Raw genomic sequence first — 8,089 nt, 5'->3', positions numbered from 1 at the left:
GGAGTCCAGGTGGGGCCACAGCAGATGAGACAGCCACTGAGGAGTCCCGGAGAGGCCACAGCAGATGACACAGCCACTGAGGAGTCCAGGTGGGACCACAGCAGATGAGACAGCCACTGAGGAGTCCCGGAGAGGCCACGGCAGATGAGACAGCCACTGAGGAGTCCAGGTGGGACCACAGCAGATGACACAGCCACTGAGGAATCCAGGTGGGGCCACAGCAGATGAGACAGCCACTGAGGAGTCCAGGAGAGGCCACAGCAGATGAGACAGCCACTGAGGAGTCCAGGAGAGGCCACAGCAGATGAGACAGCCACTGAGGAGTCCTGGTGGGACCGCTCAGTGTAGGAGCCCCTGCGGCAGAGGAAGACAGGTCCTTTAGATATTCTTCTCCAGGGAGACATCACTGGATTTCTAAGTTTGTCTGTTTCTTTGCTGGCTTTTGTTTTTTCCAAATCTCAACTAAAACTGTTTAGTTTCATCTCTCCTTGAAATATACATTGTCCAAATCACAAATGAATTTACTTTGGGAGGCAATTTGTGATAAAGAATGAAAAAAAAAGATGCTAAATAATAGGATTTTTGAGGGGTGGTTGTTGTTTGTTTTTTACATTAAGTTAGGCTAAAGTAGCTCTTTTCTGAAAGTTTGTAATTCAAATAGAGTACTAACCTAGTTCTTTTCTCTTCAGTTTCCATCACCCAATTTCTCAGCAGGTGTAGAATTCCAGCCTGAAGAAAGGCTCTTGGTCAGGGAGCATGCTCACCAGTAGAGTTGTAAAGATTGACTGTGTTTAGTTTCTCCACCTCAGCTTGCTTTTATACAGCTCGATAGTGTTGGGGGTGGGGGGCGGGTGGGTGGGTGGGTGTGACTATTTAAGTGAGGTGAAAGAAAGGAATGATCCAGAGCAAAGAATATCCAGTTATTTTACTTCTTTTGTTTCTAATATTTTAATGTTTATAGGTTTTGCCCTATGAGAGAAGATAATCAATAGTAAGGGTTTTTATTTGTTGTTTTGTGATGCAGTTCTTAAGAATCAATTCCTTATTATAGAAGTCAGTAGATCCTTGTAGTCAAGCAGACCACAAAGACCCCATAGCCAATGAGACAGGGTTTACTCAAAGTGCAGCTATGGAGTCTTTTCTTAAGTCGAATACCCTCTGAAGGGGAATAGACCTTGAACAATGGTCAGTGGGCAGATGCACCATCAAAGCCTAGAGCTACTGGCCGATGGGAAAGCTGTGGCTAGGGTGTCTCTTCAGATATAGTTACTGAGATATACAGCTGTTTAGGTTAGATGTAGTAAAAAAGATGAAAGAGATAACTTTTTAAATGTGTTTCTATTCTTTGAAAAACCAGAATTGTTAAGGTTTGCTCTGCTGCTATGTATTGTAATGCTAAGTGCAGGATCCCAAGACCTGGTTGCCCCAGAGACAGAGTCTACAGTAGACCCCCAAGTGATGCTATATAACCTTGCCCCCAAGTTATTTCTGATTGGTGAGTAAAGATGCCAACGGCTAATAGCTGGGCAGAAGAGACAGAGGCAGAGTTTAGGGTTCCAGGGCTTAGGACTGGGGAGAACCAGGAGGAGGGAGAAAGTGAATGGAGGTGGAAGCCACCATGGGTTAGGTGACTCATGAAATAATGCCCATGTGGGTAGGCTAATTAGAGTTAAGAGCAGTCTAAACAAAACATGGCAAAATATATAATGGGATCATTGGCTGGGAAATAGGCATAATAACATAGAGGATAGATATTTGCCCAGCTCTTGTGCTGATTAAGGCTTATTATAAAGGTTGCGTGTGACTTTATTATCTAGAAACTAAATGGTTAAAGGCAAGGTTTAAAAACCCCATAGTGGGATTAAACAATTTCTACAACACAGAATGCTTATTTTTAAAAGCCTGACAAAGTATTCTGAAGTAAAAGTTCCTAGCATTTGTTTTGTTAGTAGCAGTTTAGTCACTGGATTATTTATGATAAATAAATATTTATTTATTTCCGGAAGGGGAATTAAGGGACTAAGAGCGAGCAGCCTGTACTTAGCAAAGGGCAAGAGCTCTCATTCAATCATTGCAATTGTTTCTCTCCTTCCCTTTCCCGCGCTTTGCCTCTGTCTTCCTGTTTCTCCACAAGAGATCCTTTCTCCCCTACTTTCCTCACCCTTCCCTTTCACAAACCTTGAGTTGGTGCCCAGAAACTATTAACTGTGCAAAGCCATTCTCACTCCTGACCCTGCCCAGCTCCATCTATATTCATGAGGCAGGGTCATTCAGCTCCTGCAGGAAGATGACACTGAAGCAAGGACCCCCTGATTCCTGGGTTTGTTTCTCCAACCCCTTACTCTTACTTCTATTTTCTGATCTCTGATAGTTCTTCCCATTGGCATAAACCAACTATAGGCCACAGGGCAAGGGGGTCTAGATGCCATCTCCAGGAGGCTGCTTTGGGGGGAAATGATCGTTTAATGGAGGTTAGAGGATACATGGAAACAGTGTTAAGGGAAAGAAACAATAGAGACTTAACAGAGAGATGGCCCTACCTATGAACATCATAAGACTGGTCAGTGGACCAAATGGCAGATGTTTTAGCCCTTTTACTTCAGCCCTTCTCTCACCTCCAAATGACCAAGGTGATTCCTTTCTTGATGAAGTGTAGAGCAGAACCCAGTGTCAAGCTGAAAACTCTCACTTTTCTCATCCTCTTCTCCTTTGTGGGTGGTTTGTTGTCCAGAGCAGTCAACAGATACCTCACCTCCCATACCTGGTCCAATTGGGAGCTCCATCTCATGCCTCCTCCCACCTTCTCCTCCTCATCCAAATGGTAAAAAGGAATAATAGTTTCCATCAATGATCTTCCAAAATGAACCATGGCAGAGGTCTACCTACTCAGACTGTGACAGGGCAAGACAGAGCAGAGAGGTCCTCCATCTTGTATTCTTACTGAGTCCATTTTTGGTTTAACTAGAATTTGATCTCCTTGATGATGAATCTCATGGAAAAATACCAAACTGTGCTCTCAGAACTCAAGATCAGGATATATAAGCCGACTTAGCTTCTGTTAAACTGCCTGCTTGTGTGAAGCCCCACCATGCAGCGAGATACCAGGATGTGGTTTTTGCCTTTAAAAACAAACAAACAGTAACAGCCACACCCCAGTCCCTGAATACCTGGTTGTAGTCGCAGCAGCTGGAAGAAAGGCTTTCAACTGCCTATAACCTTTGTCTGAATGGTCATCTGGAACAAAACAACATCTTCCACACATCTGCCTATCATCAAGTGCAAGTGACACAAAGATGCTAACGAAGTTGGTCTTCAGCATCTCCTGCCTTATTCACAGACTCTAACAAGTGCCTAGAAATGCCACTTTCACCACTTTTTATTGTTTTTCTTATGGGGGGCCCTCAAAATAGTGTGACCTACAAAATCACAACTTGTCTTTTGCTCTGTGTCTGTCCACAATGACTCTTTCTTGCCCATGAATGGCTGAGAGTGTTTGCAATAATTCAAAGAAGAGTTCAGTTATATACAATAGACCTGTTGGCTGAGACTCCTCAGACATACTGTCTAGTCAATGGGCCCAACCCAGGAACAATTGCAGGGTGTTACACATCCTAGTAATGTGCCTCGAACACTTTGCATGACAGCAGTTTCTGAGACAAAAAGCTTCAAGGAAGCCAGTCTCCTGCAACCTCTAACTCAGAGGTAGCCCAGATATGTCCTTGCGATAGTCTCGAGTGCTAGGTGCCCACCAAGATATGATTTACTATAATAGCTAAACAAAATTAAACGTTGCTTTCTGACCTCCACCAATGTTCCAACATCCTAGCCAAACCCTGGCTTGGAATTTCTCAGGCAATGTTACACATTCAGACTAATTGCCTCCAGCATTGTTAGAGAGATAATGAGGGGGATAGGGCATTGAAGCTTACAGAATAGAAGTTGATAATCCCAGGGCAAGGTCGACTTTTCAGTCAAGTATAGAAGTTGAGCCACTCCGGGGGGATTAGAAGAATGGGACCCATGGGACTTACCTCTACTAGCCCAGAAGATTAGCATAGTGGGCGTTTACTAAGGATGGGCAAGACCTTGCGCCAAGTGAGTGTGTGTGTGTGTGTGTGTGTGTGTGTGTGTGAGAGAGAGAGAGAGAGAGAGAGAGAGGTGGGGTGTGCTGCAGAGCATTCGAGATTCGAGCCTCTACCCTCCTGGCTCGCTTGCTTGCCCACAGCACCCCTCCCCGCTACCCTTCCACGCAGGCCTGAGTGTGCTAGTAGCTCCGGGTTGCTACACCAGTCCAGAGGAGATGGCAGCTGTTTTAGACCCAGTGTGTTTCAGATGGCCTCAGATGTACCTTGACCACTGAGCTGCCAGATTTTTCTTTTTCTCTTTTGTAATGACTGTAAAAGTCTGATGCCATTTTGAGAAATATATTCAGATCCTGCACTTCCTTGTGGTGTCTGCCATTTTTTTTCTTTTTTTTGGGGGGGGGGTGTGCGGTTGAGACAGGGTTTCTCTGTGTAGCCTTGGCTGTCCTGGAACTCACTCTGTAGACCAGATTGGCCTCAAACTCAGAAATCCACCTGCCTCTGCCTCCCAAGTGCTAGGATTAAAGGTGTGCGCTACCACTGCATGGCTGTGTCTGCCATTTTTTAATTCACCAATGTCTTGTTGACCTGGCGAGGACCCTGTTTCTCCTGAGGGTTGAGAGAGGCCAAGGCTGGCCGGCCTGAGGCAGTAAAGCTGTGACCATGAGCTTAGTGGGTGACACTGATGACAGAGATACACTCAGAGTCTGGCCAGTCACATCCAAAGCTCTGTGCTCCCATGTTTAATAAACTTCTCACATGACACTGTGAGAAGTCATCTCAGCAGCTGGCAGGCCAACATGCACACCTGCTTTTGTGGCAGGTGTGGTATAGAAACTTCTGGACAGACCCTAAAACCTTTGCACCTGAATGTATTTAGAGACGCCAGGCTTAGGACAGCTCTAGATGTGTCTCCAGAGTTGGGTCACAAAGATGAAGTGATAGCTCATTAATTCCAGCCCTAAGTCACACTGCCGGGCTTCCTGTCATCAGTAGCATGCCTGCTGTGTCTCATGTCATTAGCTTCAAGAACAAATGCTTTAATCAGAATCTTCCTTCCTAAAAAAGCAAGCCAGAAAGACCCAACCTAGACTATGAACCCACTACATGCATGCACCGGGGATCAAGGAAACATTATCTACCACTGAAAATATTTGCCTACATTTTAGAACTTCCCAGGGCCTTGTTTAGAGAGGAAAGGAGGAAAGAGGAAAGGAGAGGTGACAGGCATGGAGGAGACAAGAAAGGACAAAAGGAAATACAAAAGAGATTAAGGGCAAAGACTCTGTGATAGTTATATGATCTGGGACAAGAAACTATTTCTATCAAAGTGCTAGCTTCCAATCTGTAGAATGGGAATAAGATAACACCCATTCTCTAGGGGTTCTCTGAGGGTTGGATGTGCTAACAAGTAGGAACCCCTTGAGTACAAAGAGAGTTTAGCTGGTCTGAACCAATGTTATCCTACATCTTCCTGGGTTGCCTCTCAGGCTGTCTTTGAATGAAAAGGGACTGGAAGCCTGAGCCTTGGAGTCATGGGACTCCTGTTGCTTGGTTGTTCTCCCTCCATGTCTCTGTCTGTAGAATGGGAATATTGACAATCTCTACTTTATCAAGTATATTCTATGTAACAAATGAGGCTGGCTCCATGCATGAACTTTCACTCACTGTGAAGGACAATGGAAAGGTTGTATCATTTGAAAATTATAAATTACATGTCTTAGGGTTGTCTGTATGCTTGCTCATATTTGAACCTCTGTCAGTACACTTCTTCCATCCTGGGATAAAAGTTTGCCATCATAGATGGTGTATTAGTCAGGGTTTTTATTCCTGCACAAACATCATGACCAAGAAACAAGTTGGGGAGGAAAGGGTTTATTCAACTTACATTTCCATATTACTGCTCATTACCACAGGAAGTCAGGACTGGAACTCAAGCAGGTCAGGAAGCAGGAGCTGATGCAGAGGCCATGGAGGGATATCACTGGCTTACTTCCCCTGGCTTGCTCAGTTTGCTTTCTTGAAGAACCCAGGACTACCAGCCCAGAGATGGCATCACCCACAATCAGCCCTACCCACCCTTGATCACTCATTGAGAAAATGTCTTGCAATTGGAGGCATTTCCTCAAGGAAGGCTCCTTTTTCTGTGATAACTCCAGCTTGGTCAAGTTGACACACAAAATCAGCCTGTACAGACAGTCAAGACCCTGAAGAAAAGTCAATCCAACCTCCATAACCCACACAATGCTACAAAGATCCCCTTCTGGAACATTCACTGCAGGGATGGCACTCCTCTGTGGGAAGGGGGTACTGAGGACTCCCCAGAGCTCTCCCTTCACTGGGACACTTGACAAACTGGTCTCCCAGGGCTGAGAGGAAGGGAAGAAAGAATGGCTGTGTTCCAGGCCTGGAGGACAGGCCCGCTCTGGCATACATTCTGCCTGCTCCTTTCCAGCTGGCGGGTCTGCTTAATGAACAGTGTTGAAGCCACAATGAAAGGGGCTTTTTGATGGGCAGAGTTATTAGCACTTCATTTTAATTATGCCTCCTGGTGTTTTCCCCATTGCTTTTCTTTCACTTTACCTGACAGTGCTATTAGTGGCTTCCAAATACCAAATGGTAACAAGTAAATTGAACTACTGTAAATGGGGATGAATTATTAGGCTGGTTGGAAAACAAAGGACATTAATCTCGTTCTTGTGTCAAGTGAGCAGACCCTGCCTCCTTGGGAGCCCAGGAAGAGCCGCCCTATCTGGGAGTCACTTGTGTAGGAATAGAGTGTAATTTTTCACATCGGATGAAGGCAGTTTACTCTAAAGGTACAGACAACTCCTCCATAGCTTCTCCATGCAGCTTCTACATGAGGTAGAAGAGAGGGGGCAGCACACTGGTCCAGGGAACTCTGAGAACACAGAACTAGCAATACAGAAGAACTGGGAGTGGTGGAGAGAGAAAGCCGTCTATTTATGGAGACATTCCATCTGGTGCATCTCCTGGCCAGTGTCCTGCCTGAGACCTATTCTCTGAGGAGAAGGGGGATTCACAGGAGAGATTATTTAAGAAGTTCTGCTGGCAGCAAGCTCTCCTGGCATTTCTTTGAAAGATATGTTCTCCTTTTCTGCTTCTCCAAAATACGGTTTCATAGATACACTAAGCTTCAGGGCCCTTAGTTTCTCCTGTGAGAACCGAGTAAACAGGGGCATCTCAGAAAAACACCAGGAGGCCAGGAATTTCCATCAAACTTAATAAGATAAGCTCAGGAACTTTGGAAGGTGGTGGAACTCTTGCCCCTCCAGAAGGGAGAGGCTAATTAACACTCCTCAGACCACAGGATGAGAACCAACCTGCAAGTGGAGACACATTCCGCAGGGTGGACCTTTGTCCACCTTCAGACAAGGGAAGTCCTTGCCTCCTCATTCCCTGAAGACAAATCAGTTTTAAAAGTCACACCATTTTGCCAATCACACTGTCTCTAATGGCTGTGCCCTGAAAATTGTATAAAAGCTCACTGAACAAGTTGTGCAGGGTCGTCTCCTCTCCTTAGGTCTGGGACGGCTCCAGTGTACTGGAACAATAAAAATTCTCTTGCTTTTTGCATCCATCAGGCTCCACGTGGTTCACTCAGGGCATCTCCGGTAAGCTAAGGCTCAACAGGGTCTTATACTCCCAGTCCTTTAGAGATAGGGTCTCTTGCTGCTGGCTTCCGCGGTAGCTGCTGAAGAGGTGATGTCAGTCCATGACTGTGGCTAAGATCTGAATTTCTCCTCCAGCGACTTTTAAGATCTTCTCTTTACCTTTGGTGTTAAAATGTTAAAGATGTTTCACCACAATGTGGCAAAGTGTGGATTTCTTTTTATTATCCTGCTTGGAATTTCTTACAGTTGCAGATCCAGAAATTTCATGGCATATATTCTTCTCATGGGATATCTCACCTATATGTTTTCTCTGTTGTCTCTCCCAGAACCCTGGCTTCTCTGTATCTTTCTGTGGGAATCCCTGGAGAGAGA

This window comes from Mastomys coucha, unplaced genomic scaffold (assembly GCF_008632895.1).
Source record: "Mastomys coucha isolate ucsf_1 unplaced genomic scaffold, UCSF_Mcou_1 pScaffold6, whole genome shotgun sequence".
Lineage (NCBI taxonomy): Eukaryota > Metazoa > Chordata > Mammalia > Rodentia > Muridae > Mastomys > Mastomys coucha.
Note: the sequence above shows the minus strand (reverse complement) of the source record.